The sequence below is a fragment of the Psammomys obesus genome, unplaced genomic scaffold, assembly GCF_907164565.1.
Source record: "Psammomys obesus unplaced genomic scaffold, mPsaObe1.curated_primary_1811, whole genome shotgun sequence".
Classification (NCBI taxonomy): domain Eukaryota; kingdom Metazoa; phylum Chordata; class Mammalia; order Rodentia; family Muridae; genus Psammomys; species Psammomys obesus.
Window position 1 is genome coordinate 19,285,697 of NW_026590062.1, and position 23,660 is coordinate 19,309,356.

Genomic DNA, 23,660 nt, shown 5'->3' on the forward strand with positions numbered 1-23,660 from the left:
TGTGGTCAGACCAGACATCCAGGCGCCTGGAAGAAGAGACTACACACTATAGTAAGAAGAGAGAGCCAGATGAGCTGGGGAGGTGGCTCCTCAGGTAAGAAGGCCTGCCGCCAGTGCTCATGGTCAACGCTTGAGCCCAGAGGGCGAGAACCAATGCATGCAGGCTGTCCCGACCTCCACTCATGCACCCAGGCACAGGGACTCCCACCTCTCCCAAGCAAAAATAAATAAATAAATAAAATGCAAACTTAAAAAGAAAGAAAGAAAGAAAGAATACGGTAAGAATCAGCAGCAAAACTTGTGCTCCAGAGTCAGAGTTTTTGGAAGGGCCAGCCTGGGGGACACCAACCAAAAGTCAAGCTTACAGTGAGGCAGCCCACACTGGAGTTTAGTGGCAACTTTCTCTAGAAACAAACTGTCATTGTAATTGGTGGGAAAATGTCCCACTGTTCCAGGCCCACACTCCTCTCAGAGGAAAGTAAGATTTCTTTCAGTCCTCACCCACAGGCACAATGAAAGCCCCTGTGTCTAGTTTGGTTGGTACCACACATACGAATATGCACACGCAGACACATGTACACCACACATTCCTTATAAGTAAACAGTGTTCTCCTCCTAGTGCATCATGGGACTTCTATGTTGACTTCCAACTTCTGTTGGCTTGGCATGCCAATACCCTACCTTATACAGGGTGGTTAGGGCAAAAAAAAAAAATATTTTTTTTTCCTTCCTGTAACTTTGTTTTTCAGAAGTTGGTTCAGCTCATGCTAAATGAGTCAAGTGTTAGGAGCTCTAATGTTTTTCCCTCGGGAGAATTATAAGTGCTAGGAAAAATTTCCTGTCTCATGCTCAGCTTGCCTTCCATCAGCCATTTATTTTTTTTTCTTACAAGCACTATAAAACTGTTTTTAAAGTAGTTTTTGGTGCTTGTGTGCCTTTCTCTCTCTCTCTCTCTCTCTCTCTCTCTCTGTGTGTGTGTGCAAGTGTAGGTCAGAGGTCAGGCCCAGATACCATTCCTCTAGTACTATCTACTGTCTCTGTCTGTCTGTCTCTGTGTTATGTGTGTGTATATGTGTGTTTGTGTGTGTATGTATGTATGTATGTGTGTGTGTACATGTATATAAGAGGCAGAAATCACTATCAAGTGTCTTGCACTGCCATGCCTGGCTTTCCATGATTAATCCAGAGGTGTCCTTAGAAATGACATCATTGCAGCATGCCTGGCTTTTTACATGGGCTGTGGGGATCCAACCTCTGGCCCTCAGGTTTGTGTGGCAGTGCTTTACCACCGAGCCATTTCTCCAGCCCTGTAAAGCATGTTGTCTTCTTTTTTTTTTTTTTTTTTTAAGATGAGTATCATGAGACAAATACAGACATAAACTGTCTGCATCGTAGTCTCCACAAGAAAAAGACCACATTGCTCCCCCAGACACTCCCATACACCCCAGGGAATATGATCTGCCCCCTCCATTAGAACTACAAATATGCTTTCTTCTTGTCTGTCTGACAGCCTTAATCCTTTAAAACGCCTCGCCCTCATCGCAGAAAATGATGTGCTATAATGTTCTCAATTTTTTTTTCTCAGAAAACCTATGAAGTTGGGGGCAGGGAGATGGCTCAGTTGGTAGAGTGCTTTCAGTGCAAGGAGGACCCATGCTTGGAGCCTCAGCGCCCACGTGAAAAGCTGAGTAAGGCAGTGCATGCCTCTAACCTTGGTGCTGTAGTGGGGGAGGGGAGGGGATTCCTAGGGCTTGCTGGCAGAGAGACTAGCCAAACTGGTGAGCCCCAGGTTGAGTGAAAGACTCTGTCTCAAGAAGCCAGGTGGACGACAACTGGAGTCTAGGACAGCCAGGGCTACAAGAGAAACCCTGTCTCTAAAAACGAACAAACAAACAACAACAACAAAGGTCAGGTGGAAAGCTATTGCAGACGACGCCTGATATGAGCCTCTGACCTGTGCATGCATGTGTAGACAAATACACATGTACACACTACTCATGCTCAGAGACACACACACACAGCAAGTCTCAGGAGCACTCATTAGAAGAGCACATTGGTCCCTGCTGACTGAGATGCCACAAGAGAGGCTCAACTAGGCCCATCAGGAAGGGGTTGGAGGCTTCCTTCCTCCCAGTTGCCAACAGGAAGCAGATCATTTCAAGTAACCAAGATTGACTTTGTGGCCCGTCTGAAAGGTGGAATTGAGAGGACTGACTTGTTCGACACACAAAGGGTAGAGGTAGCGACCTTCTGGAAGTCACTCAGAATCAACAGCAAGCTGGGTGTCCTGGTACTCACAAGTCAAGGCAGGAGGACCAGGAGTCTAAGGCCATCCTGGGCTACATACTAAGCTTGAGGCTAGCTCCACGTGGTGGAGAGAACTGACTCCCTCAAGGTATCTTTTAGGCGTAACAGATATAACATTTTTTTTCTCTTTTTAATTTCCTTTATTAAAGGGGGGGGTAGGGGTGGGCTGTGAGTATAGCTCAGTGGGCAGCGTACCTGCCCAGTGTGCACAAAGACAGGTTCTATCCCCAGTACCACACAAACCATGCATGGTAGTTCGAGCTTCTAATTCTTGAACTTGGGAGGTAAAGGAAGGAGGCTCAGGAGTTCTAGGTCATCGCTGACTGCTCGGTGAATTCAAGACCAGCCTAGGCTACAGGAGATCCATTCTTCAAAAAAGAAAAAAAAAAAATTACTGCCTCTTACTCAGGTCACGAACATGATATTTCATCTGGTTTTATCTGAAACCTGGGCATTTTATATTTTCTTTCCTTTAGCACGAGGGCTGTAAAAAAGGGAGGGGTTTGGCGTGGCGGCATTGGCGGTGGCAGCAGGGAGTGCTGGCCGGGCGGTGGCAAAGAGGCATGAAAAAAATTATACTTTGACATATATTATGCACTTAATCTTTCGTGGCAACTTTTTTACATTTGTAAGAGTTATGGATTTTAAAAGTCAGGGCTAAGATGTCTTAATGAGCATTCACCACCCCCACCCCCCCAGAAGGAGAAGTAGGGCCGATGTGTGTTAGTCAGCTGTTAGCTTTACGGCTTCTCTTCTGCACTAAAAGTGACAAGCTGAACGCATTATGGAGAGCTCAGATGTGTTATGCAGATGAAGCCGGCAGCAATATCTGCCTGCTCTCTATTATTTATGATGTCTATATAATACAATGGACTGAGATTTAAGCCATTGTACTGCAGTTTGTTTTCCAGGGTGCTAACGTACAGCACATTTTACCGAGAATTGCATCTCTGTTACATATTAATCAAATCCATCTTACACAGAGCTCTTACACTGTAAACTAAAGGGGGAGAGGGAAAAAAAAAAGATTAAAGCGCTTGGCTTTTCCTCAGCTGTCAAGGACTAGCAATAAAATAATAATAAGGGCTTCTAAATAACGTGTGTGTGACAGGCCTGGGCTCGCTCTCACAGTCCTTTATGGAGGTTAACTACAAAATAAGTTCCAGTGAGTGATCGGGAACGGGCGTGCGTGTAATACTGTAATGCCAACGGCGGCATAATTCTTGAAAAGTTCATTTGCACAGAATTCTCTGACTTGATGAGGCAAAGTTTGGAGCCTCTTGAATCATTCTGCCGTGGTGGGCGGCACTGGTGAGGCCTGTTCTGAAGTTTACAGCCCTCCCACTTTTCAACTTGCCTCAGCTGTGGTCCATTAAAGACTGAGAGCTGCGTCCCCCAGTGCTCAAGCTGGGCTTTACTGCTCGAGGAGGCCATGGGAAGCTGGTTTTATGATGCATTCAAAAGCTGTGGAGTTATGTGGTTTGTGGGTCATGCTGGTGTGTGTGTGTGTGTGTGTGTGTGTGTGTGTGTGTGTGTGTGTGTGTATACAAACATGCATGTGCATATCCGTGCATGGGGATATCAGAAATCAAATCAAGAGGGGGTTTCTTGATGGCTCATCTTCTACCTTAATTTTTTTAGATGTCTCCCCCCGACCCGAAGCTCTTCGATTGGGTTAGACTGACTGGCCAGCAAGCCCTACAGACCCTACATCTTCCATCCAGCACTGATATTATAAATAACCACAGAAACACCCCCCTCTGGCTTTGCTGGGGAGGGTACCATCATATGGATGCTGAGGAGCTGTACTTCTGCAGCTTCATGGTTGTGTGGCAATCACTTTACGCAGTCATCAAAGGCTTGTTGCTACCTGGGGCTTGAGGAGGAGGGTAGAGACTCCTATAGCGAGGGTTTGAAAGATGGCCAAGTGCAGTGGTTCTCAACCTTCCTAGTGCTGTGACTTTTAATACAGTTCTTCACATTGTGGTGACCCCCAACCATAAACTTATTTTCGTAGCTACTAATTGTAATTACTAACTGTAATTTTGCTACTGTTGTGAGTCGTAATGTAAACATCTCTATTTTTTGAGGGTCTTAGGTGATCCCTATGAAAGGGTGATTTGACCCCCCCAAAGGCGTCAGGAGCCACATGTTGAGAACCACTGGCTTAGTGGTTAAGTATGCTTATTTCTCAATCATGAGGACTGGAGTCAGCATCCTGGCACCCGTGTCAGATGGCCCATAATACCTGTAACTGCAGCTCCAAAGTTTCCAACATCCTGCTCTAGTCTCTGCAAGTACACATATACACACATGAACACACACAGGCACACACACACTTTAAAAAGAGAGAAAGGGTCCATATAATGAACATCTGGCTCTATTTAGGCAAAAGCATACTGGGAGTATTCAAGAGGCCTGTGCCTGTGTTTTCAACAATAGAGTCTTACAGAAAAGAATGCAGGTTACAGGGGTGATAACTCCTCATTCCACATCTCCCCTCAGGAATTCATCGCAGCACGCTTCTCAGGACATGGTAATGGGCAAAGAGATCAGGGAGGGGAACTGTCTCTCCTGGGATTTTACAAAGACCCTGAATGTGTCTCTTGCATAATCAGCAGAGAATACAATGGTTTCAGAGTCTGCTTATCTACCCCAAAGCTCAAAGTCCAAAATTCATGTTCCTTTGGCATACCACCTACATAACCAACCCCAATGTAGCACTACTTGGGGAAAGCATCCTTTTCTCGGAATGCCTTCCTTTTCTTGGCTGCCAAGGGCTCTGGGTTACCAGTGGTACTATATTCCTTCTATCCCTTGCATTCTTTAACTTTGCCAAAACACATGCCTGCTATTTGGATTATTAAAATAACATCAATTTAAAATCCTTCTCTTGAGGGGCTAGAGAGTGGCTCAGCAGCTAAGAGTGCTTGCTATTCCTGCGCAAGAAGCAAGTTTGGAGTGACCTTCCGAGTGCATACACACTGGGCAGCTCAGGAGTCTGATGCTACTCCCTACTCTGGCTTTAGGAGGTATTGCATACACATGAATACTGACACACAGAGGCACACAAAATAAGACAAACACATCTCAATAAAATAAAGTAAAATAAAATTAAAAGGGCAGAATTCCTCCTGACTGGGATGGGTATGTAGAAAACCAGAGAACCCTGTGATGGTTGGAGACAGGAGGCTAGCAGGAAAGCAACCTCTGCGAAACTGCTAAGGAAGCCCAAGCAGATGAGTGGTAAAGCAAAACGAAGAGTGACAGTCCCTTCTGCTGCTCCCGCTTGCTCTGGAAATACCTTGCTAGATGAGTCCTGCAATTGTACAGTTCACTCACCCACTCCTTGTACCCTAGACTATTTGCTGAAGGACATGAAAGGCTTCTAAACAGGCACAAGAGCGAGCATAATTGAATGAAGTCACTCATTCCCTTGTCTGTCTTTCCTTCCAGCGACTTTATAGCGTTTATAACTTAAAGGTCCCCTTGTAACTTCCCAGCAGGAAGAGTAATGGAACTGGTTGCTTCAAGAGGGTGATGTTTCAGGTCATCAGTGAAGCTGTTGTGTCCTGGGTAACTCAAAGAAATTTGTTTGTGCCCTAAAAGCCAACCGTGGCCATTATAATTTCATTACCAGTGGAGGCACATGATGTTCAAGACAGGAAAACTGGTGCCTAGAAAAGGTGGGAGAAGAACCTTAGAGAGCCATAAAACAGGAGAAGGATCCAGAGAACCCTTGCAGGAGAGAGGCGCTGATAGAAAGCTGGAGGGGAAGAAAAGAGACGGGAATCATGGCAAGGGCGAAGGGGGAGAACTAAAGATTAGCAGGAGTGTGTGGGAGAACTGTGGGAGGTTCCCTCACTGCCAGAGAAGCAACCACAAGACAAGAGTGGGAGAAAGCAGCAAGGTCAGAGAGCCGAAGTTAGGAAGCCTGGATCCTTTACCTGCCTCCCCATGCATGGGTGGAGGGCGAGGAGTTTAATTAGAAAGCAGCAGGGCTTCACTCACTCAGCACTCCTTTCTGAAGCTGGCCCCCACCCGCAGCAGCCCCGAACTGGCCTTCTTTCTTCCTGCCTGTTACTCTGTTGGTCCTGTGAATGTACCCGGTTTGCTTGCCCACTAACGATGACCACCCTCGGCTGCTTGTGAGAGGGAGTGGACATCTGGAATCACACTAGGAGAAGCCTCCCCTCCCACCACTCCTCCCTTCTGCCCTTTTCAAGCTGGAGCCTGGCCTTGGAGACACTTCCGCCACGGATACTGACCATCTCATTTCTTAGTCTCCAAGGGGCTTTCCATCCATCCCCCTCTGACCTGCCAGCGGGAGAGATGACCTCACATTTGTCCTGCTTATTGCTGGTAATAACCATTAGGGACAATGGCAGCGGCTCACACCTGCTGCCTGGCTAGGATGGCAGACCAGGTCTCTGCAGGAGGCCAGAGATGTAAATCCCTGGCCTTTTCATCACTTCCTTGTGGTCACACAGCTGTAGTGAGGGAAACAAGGGGAAAGATGCAGTTTGCCTGCCTTGTCCACTGTTCCCTGTCAGATTAGTGGACTCTAGCCCCAGGTTGCTGATAGTCCAATAAAAGACATTGTGCTGGACTGTGGTTGCAGCTCAACTGGTATAATGTTTGCTTAGCATGCAGGAAGCCCTGGGTTTTATCCCCAGGTCCACATAACCTTGGCATGATGCTGTAGGGGGATTGGAAGTTCAAGGTCATCCTCAGCTATACCGCAAATTTGGGACCATCTAAAGCTACATGTGGCCCTATGTAAAAGAAGAAAAAAAAAAGATTTATTGTGTTGCTGGACCCTTGCTTGCCTCAGTTACTCATTCTGAGACTTTGGCATGCGGAATCCAAAGCGATAGTGACTGTATACTTTGCATAGCCATCTCTTTCTTGGGCATCTTCACAGTAGCTCTTGCGGTTTTTGAAAGGATGCTCAGAACATCTAAAACAAAGCTTGTGGTGACAGGGTCCTTCCTGGCCACCCCCTTCATCATAGCTGAGAAGCCACTGAGGGAAACCCAAATTCAGTGGTCTAAGCTCACAGGTACCTCTTCCAAAATGTGACACACATATCAGCCACATGGACATGCGTAGGGCACATCCTTCCTGCCACCGAGTTGCCAGCCCTGCCCCTTTCATCGCCTTTGAGGCAAGCCAACAGCCTGAGAGCAGCCAGCAAGCAAGCTGGGCCCCAGCCCTGCTGTAAAGTATTAACTCATACTGAACACAGTTTGTCTCCGAGGACCCTCTTGGCCCCTTCGTCATCCTGTGCTGACATTTTAATCGTGCTTTTGTGGGAGCTGGCTGGCAGTTTGTCATCGGGAATGGCGCGGCGAGGGGCCAGAGCGGGTTGCTGGCTGTGTCGGCTGCTGAGGGAAGCGGCCCATTCTGACAGACTGAGCAATAATCTGAACTTACTGCGCAGAGCCTGTGGGACACCAGCCGGGCCGCTTTATCTTCTTCATTAAAGTGCGCTCAAAAAAAAAATCCATTTTCCTTTAAAGTCTCAGGAACAGATGGAGTAAAATTAATTGCGCCATTACGTCCCGATAGACAATACCAGAGTGGTTTTCTTTCAACTGTGCATGTGTGTTACAAAGTGCTCTTCGTAAAAGGCAATTACTGCAACATTTGCCATAAAATAAAGGTTGCTTTAATGGGCAATAAACACAGGCTTCAAATTTTGTATGAAATGGGTCTCCAAAGGGCGCTGTTAGAGGCAGCTCAAAGGCACGGCTGACTTTAGTATTTTCTGCTCGGGCTTTGGCTCAGCTCGCTGAGAGAACAATGATTTTTTCCCCCCACCATTGGATGTATTCCGATAGAATTATATATGTGAGTTAGAGTCACTGTCTGGGCACCTCTTGCCAGATTTCTCTGGTTAGCAACTAGCGGGCACAAGAGATAGAAAGAGAAGAGAGAGAGATCACTAGGGTACCATCCAGGGTAGAACCTTCTGCCAAAGATGAAGCCAAGTGACATGCTGCTGGTTCACAGGGAATGGAGAACACATCTTCTCTCTCCTAGGTCAGGTGAGGGTTTCCAGTGAATTCCTGGCAGTAGGACTCAGCGAGAAATCTATATTCATGTATATTTAGAGCCATTTAGGTCTGAGATTTGGCAAAAGGGAAAATAGCTTGTGCTTTATGACCGAGACAAAAATGATGATGGTGAAGACCTGGAGGTAGACTGACGGCCAGACCCTCTGGCAGGGCCTCACTCGCTGTTCTCTGAGGACAGTGAGCACACCACTCCTAGGAGAGGCTGGAATTCACAGTGCAATACAAATCTCCACCAGCCTTGCTGGAGGAGCCCGCTCCTCTGAGTCCCCTGCCCTTTCTTTAGGAAACCTCACATTAAATCTTCCTCTTCTCGTCGACATCTTGGATGGGGGCGGAATGCAAAGGAGATCAGAGATTCATTTCACTCCACTATATTTCTACATTTCAGTAATTACAAAGTTAGCATGACATATAAATGATCCATTAATTGAAATATGGACGACACCAACTCCAATATTTATGGCATAAATCCATATTTCATTAAATAAATCCGATAAGCAAATATATCATGGAGAACGGGAGGACATTTTTATTTAAGCATGAGATCAAAAGCTAGAGAACTGTTTTCCATCCAAAATAATAGAGCTACAGCTTGAGGAAAAAAATGCCTAGAACATTTGGAATTAGGTAGGGCTGGTAAGACAGAAAGGCTGATGGTGAAAGTCACTGTGGGGAAATGTAGGCTTGGCACATGTGGCCAGGGGTACCAGCAGCCACTAGTCACTGCCATCTGAAATGTGCCATCACAGTTCAGAGTGCCAAGGTTGTAGCCTGGGATAATGGTCAGTCCCTGGGGAATCTTTAGCAGCTATGAGCAGAGTAGGCAGTCTTTCCTTTTCATGTTCTACTTTCATGGCACTATATTTCATTTCAATAATAATAATAAATAATAACTATTTTATAATGTAATATATAGTAGTATAATATAATATACAACAAACATAATATATAATATTATATCTTACTATTATTACTAGTCAGGGTATCACAATACCCAGCCTAGCGTCGAATTCCACTTGTAGCTAAGGATGACCTTGAACTCCTGGTCCTTCGTCCTCCACTTCCTAAATGCAGAGATTACACATGTACACCACCATATTTAGCTTATGCAGGGCTGAGGATGGAAGCCAGGGCCTCACACACGCTGGACAAGTACTCTACCCATGAGCTACAGCTCAGCATTCATGTTTTAGTTTTCAAACTGCATCTATGTATCGATCTGTTTGTCTGTCTGTCTCTCTATCTCTCTACCTATCTATCTGTGGGGGGGGGGGAGAGCACACTAAGGCATGTGTGTGGAGGCCAGAGGACAGCTTGTGGGAGTTGCTTCTCTCCTTCTACCAGGTAGGTCCTAAGAACTGACCTCACATCGTTAAGCTTGACGGCAAGTACCTGCTGAGCCAGTTCACTGGGACTTACTTTATTTTATTTAAAATTTTACTTTTAAAATCATATGTAAGGGTGGGGGTATGTGTGTGTGTATTATGTCCATGTGAAGTGGGCTCCCAAGGAAGAGAGAAGAGGGCGTTCAGTACCTTGGTGCTATAGTTACAGGTATTTTTGAGCTGTCTGATGTGGGTGCTAGGAACTGAGCCACAAGAGCAGCATAGGCTCTTAACCACTGAGCCAGCTCTCTAGGCCCCTTATTTTATTTTTGGAGAGAAGGCCTCATGATGTCATCTAGGCTGGCCACAACCTCTCCATCCTACTACTGCCTTTGCCTCCTGAGTACTGAGGTTAAAGACGTGTGTGCCATCTCGACTGGCTCATTGTGACATTTCAATACATGCATCATGTTATCCCTAACATTTCACTTTTCTTTGGGTTGAGAATCTTCGAAATCCCCACTACTTTGAAACATTCAGCTATTTTGAGACAACCAGGAATGCCCTGTTGTGCTATAGTATACATTGTTCCTCCTTCTTCCTGTACCCCTGTAGCCACTACCCCCCCTTCATCTAGGGAGGGCGATAACTCCCAATAGCAGTGTTCTACTTCTAATATATACAGTTTTAAACAGGAAATACAATATAACAGATAAGCATGCTATAGTACTTCTTAAAGACTCCTACCCTAAGGGTTGACAAGATGGCTCAATGGATAGTGGCAGTTGCCTTCAAGTTTGATAGCCAGGATACACATGGTAGATGGAAAGAACTGACTCCCACAAGTTGTCCTCTGACCCCTACACGTATGCTATGGCACTTGCCCTACCTCCAATAAAATATAATTCAAACAAAAAACATATAGGCTAGGTATGGTGACAAACAGCTATAATCCTAGCACTTGGGAGGCACAGGCAGTTGGATCTCTGTGGGTCTGAGACCAGCCTGGATTACATAGAAAGACTCTGCTTCAGAACAAACAATAACACAACACGCAACTCCAGTGGCCTTCAAGAACACTCTAGAAGTCCTTAAGCCTCAGATCCAGAATCTGAATAGTCCAAAGGTTATAGAACTTACAGTATCTCTTTAGCTAATGAGTACAAAGTAAAATACTGTGATCAAATTTTATTGTAAATGTATTCATAAAAATTAAAAACGCAATGAAAATCAACAAAATCCCCCAACAGGTAGCTGGATGAAGAAATTGCTAGGTAGCTAGTCCTGGGGCTGCATGCTTATAACCTTAACACTGGAGAGGCTGAGGCAGGAAGTTCAGGAGCTGGAGGCCAGCCTGGACTACACAGAGACAGCTTACCTCAAAAGTAAACAGATACATACACAGACAGTGGGGAGTACATAGATTGGATAGGTTTACGGATGTGTACATAGATGAGAGATACACAGCTAGTAGATATAGGCAGAAGATAGATAGTATAGATCGAGAACACATACATATACATAGATGATAGAGGGATAAGATCGTAGGTAGATGACAGATAGATGATAGAGTTCTAATTTCATTTCTGCTCTGTGATAAAATAACCAATAACTCCCCTCCCCCAAAAAAAGCTCAGAGGGGAAAGGGTTTATTTTACCCACAATCCAGGTAATGGTGCATCAGACAAGAATTCAAAGTAGCAGGAACTTAAACAGCCATTGTCTTGGGCAGAGAATATGAGAGATTGCATGCCTCTTGTGGGCAGTCCCCTCTCTATACTTACACAGTCCAGGACACAACCCAGGGAATGTTGCCACCCACTTTTTTGGCTGGTCTTTCTACATGATTTCACACAGTCAATACATGCCCCACATACATGCCCATAGGCCACGCTAACATAGACAGTCTCTTCTGAGACTCTCCAGGTAGTTCAGATTATGGCAACCTGACAACTAACACTAACCACCATACCCAGACAGATGATAGACAGATGGCAAATGGACTCAAAAGCCAAGGATACTTGCAGACTCCCCTGTAGGAGCTCAGCAGGCAGAGCCTACCCGGCCACCCCAGCTTCAGCTGTAAGAGCTTTGCAGTAAATTTCTCACCATGCATGAAGCAAGTTGTGTGTAGGGGGGTGGCCTAGGCCTCTCACTCTTCAGGTCTCCCATGGTCCCCTGACTGCCACACACCGCTCCACTCCTATCCTGTGCCTCAGCCACTGTTAAAAGCCACATTTCATCGGTGAGCCACCTTCCTCCACACCTCCCTGCCTGTGTACACAAGTGTTCTTTTGTCGGGCAGAGGTGAGTGGAAATGTGGCCAGGTAAATGGTTACATGCCCTTTAGGGCTCAGTTCCATCACCATTGCTGGGAAGCTGACTCCCACAAACAGGAAGAGGGTCAGTATGTTTTCTCTGAAATTCCTGAGCCAACTTTTATCAGCACCTTGATTGCAGAACAGAAACAAACAGTTTTCACTCTCACTGGGTACACAGGAGATGCTAAATAAACATCGATACAATAAACGAGCAGATTGAGATCAAAGCATTCCCCCTTTCCAACTGCCACAAGGAGTTCTTGTTAAGGCCAGACACCTGGCTTGGAATAAGACAAGGAAAGACATGAAACACAGCCAATCTGACTTTGTACACTCCTAATTCTAGATATGGTGTGTGCCTGGAAAATCCCAGCACTTGGGAAGCTAAAGTAAGAGGTCCCTGATTTAGAGGCCAGCCTGGGTTACATAGAGATAACCTGTCTCAAAGCCCCACGGAATTCCAGTGCTACTTCCTGTGAGCTGTGGCAGCTACAAAACCACACAAACTGAGACTCACTATTGGCATAGATGGGCTACTGAGTGGGCACTGATTAACCTGAGGAGTGAGTCTGTAGTCCTCGACTCTGCATGCCTTAGAAACACCAGAGGAATCAGAATAGTAGACGTCACTGCCTACTACCAATCTCCAGAGATGAGTCAACCTTTTTTTTTTTTAAGATTTATTTATCTATCATTTATACAGTATTCTACCTGCATTTGTGCCTGTGTGACAGAAGAGGACACCAGATCTCATTATAGGTGGTTATGAGTCACCATGTGGTTGCTGACAATTGAAGTGAGGACCTTTAGAAGAACAGCCAGTGCTCTTAGCGACTGAGCCATCTCTCCAGCCCTGAAACAACCTTTTTTTTTAATGGTGGTATACTCTTAGTACTTTCTATATTTGTTTGTATTACTAAGAATTGGACCAAGGGCCTAAAGAATGCTAGGCAGGTGCTCTACCACTGAGCCACACCCCCAGACCTCACTTTACCTTTTGTTTTCAGACAGGGTCTTGATACATTCCCCAGGCTGGCACTGAACTTACTTTGTAGTGCAGCCAGTCATTGAACCTGATATCCTCCTGCCTCAGATCTACAACACCAAATCTAGCTATTCGATTAGCATTTTGAAAATTCTTTCAGACCATGTAGAGTGGATAGATACATCTTAGCCCTTCCTACAGATAGATTACTGGGTAAGACCTCCATTTCAGATGCTTTAGTTCATGCTGGATGTGGTCACAGCAATTAATGTCATTTGCAGGCAACATATCCATGGCCTAGCATGTCCTACCTCATTATTTCTGCAGATGAGCAGCCATAATGAAATGCATGGGTGGAAGGCCTCAACAGGCTTAGGGCACTGTACCTTCTCAGGGGATCATTCAACAACCTTGACACAACACGCTCATCAGAGATAAACAGACATTAGACTAGTCCTCCATCCTCAGGAACCTTACACCTTAGATCCCATCCCGGTAAAAGGTGACAAAGCTAAGAAAACTCACCAAGCCGCGTGAGGGTACGTGTGACTTCCCAATAGTATAGCTGCATAGTAAATATGACATCACTCCAGAAATGTGGAACGTGTGGGTGAAGCAGAATTCCAGTCACTCTCAGTCAAGAGATAACTGTGAAGTCAAACTGGTCAGCCATTATTCCCCTTCCATTTTCAAGTGTCTGTTTACACTTGAAACTCACACTTGTAATATAACTGAGCACTGCTTTAGTGTACCATGTAATGGAAGGTTCTAGAGACTCAGGAATATCATACAAGGCAGAGAAGAGGCCCCTATCTTCTGTAGTGAAAGGAAGTCGCTACACATTGATTGTGCGTGTGCATGCCTATGCATGTCTGCAAAAGTGTATGAGTGTACACAAGCTGGACATAGCCTCAGCTCTTGTTTTCAGAGGTGTCACCCATCTGCTTTCTGAAACAAGGTCTCACTGGCCTGGAATTTACCAAGCCGGCTAGCCAGTGAGTAACAGAAATTTCCCCCATCCATTTGCTGCCCTGTTTTGTCCATCAGCAAGGGAGTTTCAAGTGTGAGCTATCATGTCTGGATTTCTGAATCTGCGTTCTGGGGATTGAACTCAAGTTATCCGGCATGCATAGTGAGCACTTTACTTGACCGGCCTATCTCCCTAGCCCCTGCTGACGTCACCGACTACCACAGTGGGTAGTGCTGTAATGGAGAGCATGAGATCCTGGGATAAGAAAAAGGATTATAAGTCAAGCATCAGAGAGCTCTCCAGGAACACAGGAGGAACCATGCTCGAACCCAGCAGCGAGCTCAGTTGGCTGCAAAGGGGCATCAGAAACAGTCTTGCAAGGAGGCTGGTGAGCCAGGGCATGCTTGGGCTCTCCTCCCTGCTGGACGAACTCTCGTTCACTGGCAGAAAAAGAACCTGTGGGGACTTCCCGAATGCCTTGTGCAGATGGGGCTTAATGAATGTGGTGATGGTAATGATGATAATTATTCAAATTCTTCCCCATCCCTATGCCCTTGGGAGGCCAGAGCTGCCTCTGTTATCTGACTGAATCTGAGGGGTGACCTGCCTTTCTAAGTTTATTCTTTAATGTCTTCTTTCACAATATACATCTAGAGCACTGGCACCCACGCACCGGGCAGTAGGTTAGAAGCTCCAGAGGGTGGGCAGGACAAATGAGACTGCTGGGACAACAAAGGTCTCTGTGACACTTAAGCTAGGTAGAGGGTTCTGGAGTCCTGCACAGGGGCAAACAGATAACACCAGACAACAAGAGTTCATCTGTTTATACTGCATCTCCATGAGAAAGTAATTCAAGCAGAATTAAAATAAAAATATACACACAATGCATTTACAAAAACTAAAACAGAAAACAATACTTGATTAAGAAAGAAAAGCCTAGGCTGGGCTGAAGCTCAGCCAGTAGAGTGACTGCCTAGCACACACACATCCCTGAATAAAGTAGGCATGGTGGCTCACTCCGGGAATGCCAGCACTCTGTAAGTGGAAGCAGAAGAATCAGAAGTTCAAGGTCATCCTCAGCTACATGGTGAGTTCAAGGGCAGCCTGGACCACTTTAAGAACCAGTCTTAAAAAAACCAATGCCCCAAATAAACAAATAAAACTAACCAAAATAGAAAATGAAGATCGTAAATAAGAAAGAGAAGCAGGGCTAGCAATACGCTTCAGTGTATCTGCAGGGTGGTACACACTTGTAATCCTAGAACTCAGGTGGAGACAGGAGGATTAGGAGTTCAAGGTCACCCTCAGCTACGCTCGGGCTATGTGAGACCTTGCCTGAAACAAACAAATAAAACAATAAAACACAAAACCCATGAACAAACAACACAACTAAAATAGAAAACCAAATTCTTGCCAGGTAGAGGTGGTAAAGGCCACACGCCTTTAATCCCAGCACTCAAGAGGCAGATGCAGGTGGATCTCTGAGTCTACAGAGTGAGTTCCAGGATAGCCAGGGCTACACAGAGAAAACCTGTCTCGAAAAACAAACAAACAAAACAAAAAGGAAAACAAAGCAAGTCAAAATAAAATAGCAACAAAACACCCCCCCCCCCAACAAATTCTTAATTGGAAAGGGATAGGCAAAAAATATAACCATGAGTGTTGATCATGACTACAGGGAAGAGCACAGAAATGTAAGCCTGGACTGGGGGCAGATGTAATAAATGGTACCTATTGGATTATATGATCTGATGGAAAGTCCCACCTCCCTGGATGCTACAAAATATTTCATGAGTGGTCTGCATTGTCTCTCATGAACAATTTTAACAGCACATGCAAGTTATCTTCTTATTGATTTTTTAAAAGTTATTGATAAGCCCGAGGCATATGCTCTGACGTATGGCCTGTCAGAGAGAGTTCTATCAGGCAAGATAAGTGGAGATGTTATTCAAGTCTGCAGTTCCCAGGTGGTCTCAGGAGATGAAAGAGTATGTGGCTTACCAACGTCTGGGAGGACATCCTTGGACTGTTCTTTGGGGACAGCCCTTTAGAAGTAACAGAATGAGATGAGACTGATGGACACAGTTAACAGAGTGCTTACCTAGCCTTTGAGAAGCCCTAGGCGCCTTCCTTAGCACTGAACACACAAGGTGTAGAGCTGCGTGCGTTTAATCCCAGTACTCGGGAGGTGGACACAGGAGAATCAGGAATTTAACGTCATCTTCAGCTATATAGTGAGTTTGTAATCTAGCTTGTGATACATGACCCCTCCCCTTTTAAAAGCATACAAGATGAAGTCTGCTTTTTGAAATTTTTTTGATGGCTGGTAACCATCATTTTGGGACCCTAGAGTGGCTGACTTTGTGGCCAGCTGTCCTCATGGTCCTGCTGCCGTGACTTCCTTCTCATGGTGGACAGTGTCCTCAACCTGTGAGCCAAAATACACCTTCTTTCCTGAACCTGCTTGTGTCAGGCATTTTGTTCCAGTAATAAGCAGCTAACACACTTGACGTAAAGAAGTGGCACTCTGCTTGTCTTTGCAGATCACGTATACTGGCATTCTTCACTCCATTCTCTTGGTCTTCTGACATTCTGTGTCTATCATACCTTCTCTGACTGTCGTGGATCTTCTACAGGCTCATGTGTTGGCCCCTAGCTGGTGGGGTTTTTTTGGACGGTCCTGCAACCTTTATGAGGTAAAGCCTGGTAGGATTGGGTCACTGACACCACCTGCACACCAGCTCAGAAGTTGGGCCCCAGTCCCAGCTCTTTCCTGCTACTCTTTCTTCGAAGAACCCTTCTGGCGCACCCCCTCCTGTCACTGCCTTCCCCATGTCCCTCCCTGCCAGAAGGCAAGAGTAACAATAAAGATGAGAACACAATCAAAAGGCCATGAACCAGTGCCAGTCAGCCGTAAGTGGCAGAGACCCCTCTCCCTGAAGGAAAATTAACAGATGCACCATCAAGTAGCTCCCAGAAGTTCTGCCTGGGGCCTAATGGAATAAATGAAAAGGGGGAGAAAGCCTAATGAAATATCAATCCCAAGAGCAGAAGCACCTGAGGGAACACTGGGGCGAAGTTCATGTGGACGAAGAGCGGCCAGAGACAGTTTCCCAGCTTTAACCTAGATAAGTCTCACTGTGCAGGAAAGCAAAAGTGTTTGACCAACCGCTAGTCCTCAGCATCTCAATATGGCTGGTGCTATGGCAAAAAGACATTCACTTTCCATTAGGACCCTTGAGCTTAGGTTCCTACACCAGTAAGTGCATGGAATGAAACTGGGTGTGGTGGGTACCCTCCTGTCCTTGCAGCACTTAGGAGGACGAGGCAGAAGAGAATGAGTTTGAGGACAGCCCGGGATACATACTGAGTCCCTTTCTCAAAAGAACAGCAACAGCAAATCCCAAAAATGATTTGAGTGTCCTTGTCTCGAAACAACAAAAATTCCCAAAACTGACTCTAGCAGGCCTGACATTGCCATATAGCATATAGTGCTATCATCTCTGAAGTTCATATGTGAGAGCCACACAGTTCAGTTTTAAAAACTGCAAAACAACTCATAATGAGGGCTGAGAAGCTAGCCCAATTAGTGAAGCACTTGCCTTGCAAACAGGAGGATCTGAGTTGGAGCCCCTGAACTCATGCTTAAAAAAAAAAAAAAAAGGTGAGAGTGGTTGGTTTGATAACCCCGGAACTGGAGCAGCTTGCTAGCTTGTCCTACTAGGCAAGCTCCAAGCTTGGAGGACCCTCTGTCAAATTAAAAGAGAGGAGGCACTTCTGAGGAACACCTGAAGTTGTCTAGTAGCCCCCATAAAACATGGACACATACACTCACATAGGCACGTACATGATATTGTTTTCAGTATGTTTATGAGTCTGGGTTGGATTTCATTAATAGCTGCCCTTGACTATGTGCAGACATACCTTACTGGGAGTCTATGGACTGCAGAAGCCTGTCTATCTGCCTTATGTTCGGTTTTCCTGCAGAATTTCAGGAGGGTGTTTCTCCTATACGCTGCAGTACACCAGGTCCTTCTGTGCTCAAGAAAAGGACAAAAGGAAGGCTCAAGCTGGAAGAAAAAGGCTCCAGTCAGGTCTTCCGCTCCTGCTGACGGGTACCTCCCTTTTAAGGAAGAAGCTCTTGGGACCTGTGAAGGCTGACCATGCCCAGTGGAGCAGGTGCTAACCCCTGCAGAGCTAGGCATGGCCTGGCCTTCAGTGCCCTTCCTTTCAGCCCAGAACCAGAAGCCACCTACCTAAAGCCGGCAGTGGCTGTGAGGGTGAGCCTACAGTCTGAAGCAACCCTAGGGGCGAGGTGGGAGGCAAGGGATAGGGAGCAGGTAGTGGCCACCCCATTAGCAACCAAGTAGAGTAGCCAAAGAAGGCTGGAGAGAAGTTAAGCATTTCAGAGCGTTTACAGCTCTTGCAGAAGACCCGAAGGGGTTCACAATATAGCTCCAGTTCCAGAGGACCTCATACCCTCTGGCCTCCCCTGAAACCTGCACACTCATGGTGCACATAAACTCAGAAAGATACACAGACATGCACATTTTTAAAAAATAAAAAATTTTAAAAAAGATTTAGCACAAGAACATCTCTGAGAGACAGAGGCATGTACCCTGTCTTCCATTTCTACTTCCTAAGGGGTGGGAGGATACTCAGGACCATCTCTTCTCTCCACTTCCTGCCTGTTTTGGCTCAAATGCTAATTAATGATCACTTAAGGGTCACATGGCAGCCTGGATGCAGCTGCCTTTTCAAAAACAAAATGCCTAGATAGCACAAAATATTTCCTATTTCTTGGCTGCTTTAAAAACAATGGAAAAAATACCCTTTTGCATTTTACCTTGGCACTTCTAATTATTTTAGAGGAAAGAAAGGAAATCAAATGATGTGGCTCAGACTGCAGAGCTTGCTGCCTCCTCCTGGGATGAACTGGTCTCCTGTGAGATAATAAGCACAGAGCGGATGGCAGGCTGAGCCTGCCCCAGACAACGGCTAGGCACAAAGCAGCAGCAGCCAGCTCCAAGGCTGTCAGCCTGCTGTCAGCAAAGGGTTAAAGCCCGAAGTAGCCTCCAAGCGCCCTGTCTGCCTCTCAGTAGAACAAGAAAGCCCAGTGGGGTACCTCGGAAACTCCCACAGGGTCCCTATTAAAACAGGTCAAGTCACACATGTCGATACCCCCATTTCATAGATGCTAGAATTTGTTTGACAGGAGGGAGCCCTGCTGATCCAAGCCAGAGAGAGGGAGAATAAAGGTCTGCCAAAGCAAGGGAGAGCTGGAGACAGCCTGGTGGCTTTCTGGGCCTGGCCTTTTCGAGATGCTTTGAAAACAGGGTGTGTCTAGAGCACAATGCCTCCATCCTTAGGAGGTGCAGGCACGTATGTACCTGTGGTGTGTATGGACACACATGGTACATTGTTCTGATCTAACTGTGAGATGTTAAAAAAGGTACAATAAAGCTTTTCCATCTCCCAGCGGAGACCAAGATCAAACCCAGCTCTCTCTCCAGTAATCCTGATAAATGCTGTGTATGTTCCAACAAAACCCAGGGCTGCAGGGCCGGAGCCTTTCTTTCCCTCTCGCTCTTGTCTGTGTGTGTGTGTGTTCGTTCGTTTTAAATTCTGTGCTCTCGCTCCCTGTCTTCTACCTCTCTCCCCTTTTTCTCTGTCTCTGTTTCTCTCTCTGTCTCTCTGTCTCCAAAGACTTTAAGAGAAGATGAGAGGGAAGCGGGGGGCGGGGGGGGGGGCTTAATCCACTGGCCTTGCTTTGCTATGGAGGCAAGTTTTGAACAAGGGGCCCTGCACAAACGAGATGCGTTTAGTCACCTCTGTTGAATCCTTAGTAGGGAACAGTGCTCTGTGGATGGGATGGACATCATGAAATGGGGGTTGGGCTGGGAATGGGGTCCTTTTTTGTTAAAAAGGTCCCCTTGGTTAGAAGGGCCAGCAGAGAACGGAAGCATGCATGGAGATGCTGAAGAAAGCCCAAGAAGCTATTGCTTCCAGTGAGACGTTTGCAGAGGGACCAAGGCTGTCTGGTCCCTCTCTGGGTGGCTGGAGTCATGGGCAATCAGGAAGTGGATGTTGGGGACTGAGAAGACCCTCTGATGTCATCCAGAGTTCTCAGGTTTGCTGTGCCCCCTACAGGTAAGGCCATTTGCCCAAAGTGGTAGTAGCAAAAGCCTGCTCTAACTTCTGGGTCTCCCTTTTTCACAAGCACAGCTCCTGCCTGCGCTCACAACCAGTAGAGACAAACTGTTAACACGAACAGAAAACACACTGCTGAATAATGTTAAAAGGCGGATCTAGGGATGTGAGAGCTTGCTTCTCAGTTAAGAGTTCTTGCTGCTCTGGTAAAAGACCCAAGTTGGGCTCCCAATACCCATGTCAGGCAGATCACAACTGCCTGTAATTCCAGATCCAGGGAGATTCAGTGCCCTCTTCTGGCTTTCATGAATGCGTGTATGCGTGCGCGCGCGCACACACACACACACACACACACACACACAATAAAAATAAATAAAATCTTTAAAAAAATAACTTAAAGGCTGGTTCAAGAGGAAGAAAAAGGATTAAACTTTGCAAACTTCCCTAGAAGGTTCTTCACAGACTTCAGGTAGTTACTTTTGCTTAGGTTTGTCCCCTCTTTTTCCAAGGACTATATGTCCTCTTGAGCTTAAGCAAGGAGATACTCATTTGCAAGACCTGTTTTATTTTGAACGTATGTATGTGTGTATGTCTGCGGTTGTGTCCAGCAAATGAGGGAGGGCAGTACTGTAGGAACTCAAGCAGCAACCATAAGTGAAAGGACGGGACAACTCAACTAGCTTTCTTTATACAGCCCAAGACCATCTGCCTAGGGATGGTGCTGTCTGTATTAGGTTGAGGTCATCATCTCAGATGACTCTAGGCTGAGTCAAGTTGGCAATTAAGAGATAACCAGTACACACCCCAAAGTCACACATCCTGGAGTGATGGCGACTGGTGATCTAGAGCTATCCATCTTCTTCAGCCTGCAGAGAGTCAGGACACAAAGCTGGCCCCAGCAAAGATGGCACAAGCTTCCCTTTGACTAAAGGAGAACCCCAGAGGCTCCCTTCGGGGAGATACTGTTGGAGAGGCAACCAGGCTATGAGACTTCCCTTCAGGGCTGGAAGCATTCTCGGATGTTACCCAAAGCCCTCATCTTCCAGCGCCATCATTTCACAGAGCCCCCTAGAGGCACGGCCATCTGCCCAAAGACGCAGTGCAAGCCCAGGGCAGCCTCTGGGTTTCCTTCATTGTCTGTGTTCTCTAATGGAGAGCATGTATCTATAAACACACATTCTCTGCTATTTTTAAAAAGACACGTATCCCTTTTACTTATGTTTGTCTACATGTCTGAGTGTATTGTGTTATCTCTGTGCAGGAGTCTGGGGAGGCCAGAAGGTGGCACTGGATCCCCTGTAACTGGAGTTACAGGCAGCCACGTGCCTCACTGTGGGTGCTGCAAGACGAACCCAGAACATCTGCAAGGTAGTAAGAACTCTTAACAGCTGAGGTACCCCTCCAACCGTTCTTCTCTGTTCTTAACTTTGGGTCTTGGGACTTCCTCTGTGACTTTGTTCCATCAACAGCACCATCCTTCTGTCTCTGATAACTCCCACTGCTCACCTGAAGACACTCTCAGGTATCATTTAGAAATGTCCTAATTTTGAAGGAAATTTTTCTATGCTTGGGAAGTGTATTTACTTACTCTAATGACAAGATATTTTACTCTGGACCACAAACAAAACAAAGCAAAACAAAAGAAAAAAGTCTGAGAACCCAGACCATGATTGCTACTAGCTAATGCCAACTTCTAACAATACTGTATTCTTCACATCCCAGTGAACTCAGATAAATGGAACTGAGAAGAGTCTGAGGACATAAAGAAGCCAGTTTGTTTTCCCTTCGTGAAGAAATATCTACATTAATTACATTAAATATCTTCTGGTGAGAGATATTTTCTAAGACAGAGCACACTACCATTCTACGGGCCCCACCCAGGCTTCCATGGTGATCACTGGATATTGCTGCAAAAGGCCTAACTGTCTCTGCCTATGTGAACCAATCACCATACACATGCTGGTGAAGAAAATGGACTGGCCATGAACTTGATGCTTAGCTGAGGATGACCTTCAAGTTCTGATCTCGTGCCTCTACAAATGTGCACTACCACCATGCTGGGGATGGAAGCTTAGGCTTCCTCCATGCTAAGCAGGCATTTTACTAACTGAGCAATCACCTCAGCCTCCTTCCAGACATTTTACATACACACACACACACCCTGGAGTCTTCTTATGCCACCCTATCCTCAGAGACAGGTACACTAATTCCTTCCCACCACACAGGGAATTGTGGTGTGTCATCTACTGAGAGTCTGGGAAAATAGAAAGGCAAAAGGGAAGAAAGGCTTCATGTCCACTCACAGCAGAAGCCATTCTAAGACAGCCGCCATGGTTGCCTGGGAAGGATGATGATCTTAACTCACACTGTGAGGTTGGTCAGCGTCCTGTGGTGAGGAAAGGGAGCAACGTGTGGGATCCATAGGTGAGCTGCCTGGCAGTCTGAGGCAGTTCGGCCCTGCAAACCACTGGCCTCTGGGCCCCCTGCCAGGCTGCCTTTGCTGCTGCCAGGGGAAGTGATGTGTTCTGCAGGAGAGTGCCAGCTGGCGGGCCCTTCTCCCCAGGGGGCAAGCCGTAAGCACAGATTACCAAGGACTTTGTTCAGTTCTGCCTGGGCTCCCCGAGGAGAGGCACATCACAACCTCGCATCAGCACTAATAGGCTGTGATGTGTCAGACTGGGGCTAAGCAGGCCAGTGGGGGTGGCAGGGCTCAGGAGCAGAGGGAGGACAAAGGCCACACCTCCACAGCCAGCAAAGCAGGAAACACAGTGTACAGCATACTCCACTCTGCTCGGGCAGAGTAAAAGGCACACCTCCAGATCACTGCCTGTCCACAGTAGACACGGACCCCTATTCCTTCACTCAGCCCGGCCGTGGACATACGTCCCCAGAGGCTCCTGAAATTTCAGAAGAGCAACTAAAACTTTCCTTTGCTTCATTTCAAGGGCCTGTGGACTGTGAAGTCACATGGACTGCCACATTCGAGGCGTTGTCATGGAGACAGTGGCGGCTGCATCACTGATGTTGGTCTCCACTTTCATAAAAAAAAAAAAAAAAAAGTCATTTAAATTTTTATGTATAAGACCAGTTCATTAGACTGAGAAATTAAATTGATCATTTCTTCCCCCAACCCCAACAAGAGGAATTTCTGAGAGAGCTATCAGTTAGCATATGTGCAAGTTGGGTGGGATATTGGCAATACAACTGGCTAGGGGAGGACAGGTAGGGCTTTTTTCCAGCCATTTTGCGTCAAGAAACAAAGATGGCTTCCTTCACATTCTTCAAGTCCATGGTTGGTCTTTTACTAGCTGACCACTGATGATTCCAGCCTGCATTTTGGGTGTGTTATGGCTCATTTGAAGATTGGTAATTTTGTCACTTTTCAAGGGACCAGCTAGACAGTGATCCAAAATTCAGTGCGTAAGTGCGCGCTGATGAAAGGGTATGGGCATGGAACACCAAGACAGGTAGGCACCTAACCAAGCCCAATCTTCCTACAAAGGCCTCTAATGAGTGATTAGA

The 23,660-nt window shown here is 46.3% G+C and overlaps 1 protein-coding gene and 1 non-coding gene across 2 annotated transcripts in view; both read right to left on the minus strand.

The window, feature by feature from the left end:
- The window catches only part of Auts2 (activator of transcription and developmental regulator AUTS2), a 1,016,386-nt gene that overhangs the window by 98,679 nt on the left and 894,047 nt on the right, over positions 1-23,660 (minus strand). The window lies entirely within an intron of this gene.
- On the minus strand, positions 1,154-1,215 carry LOC129676180 (small nucleolar RNA SNORD58). Its single transcript, XR_008720039.1, has one exon. It is a non-coding gene; the product is annotated as a small nucleolar RNA SNORD58 (small nucleolar RNA).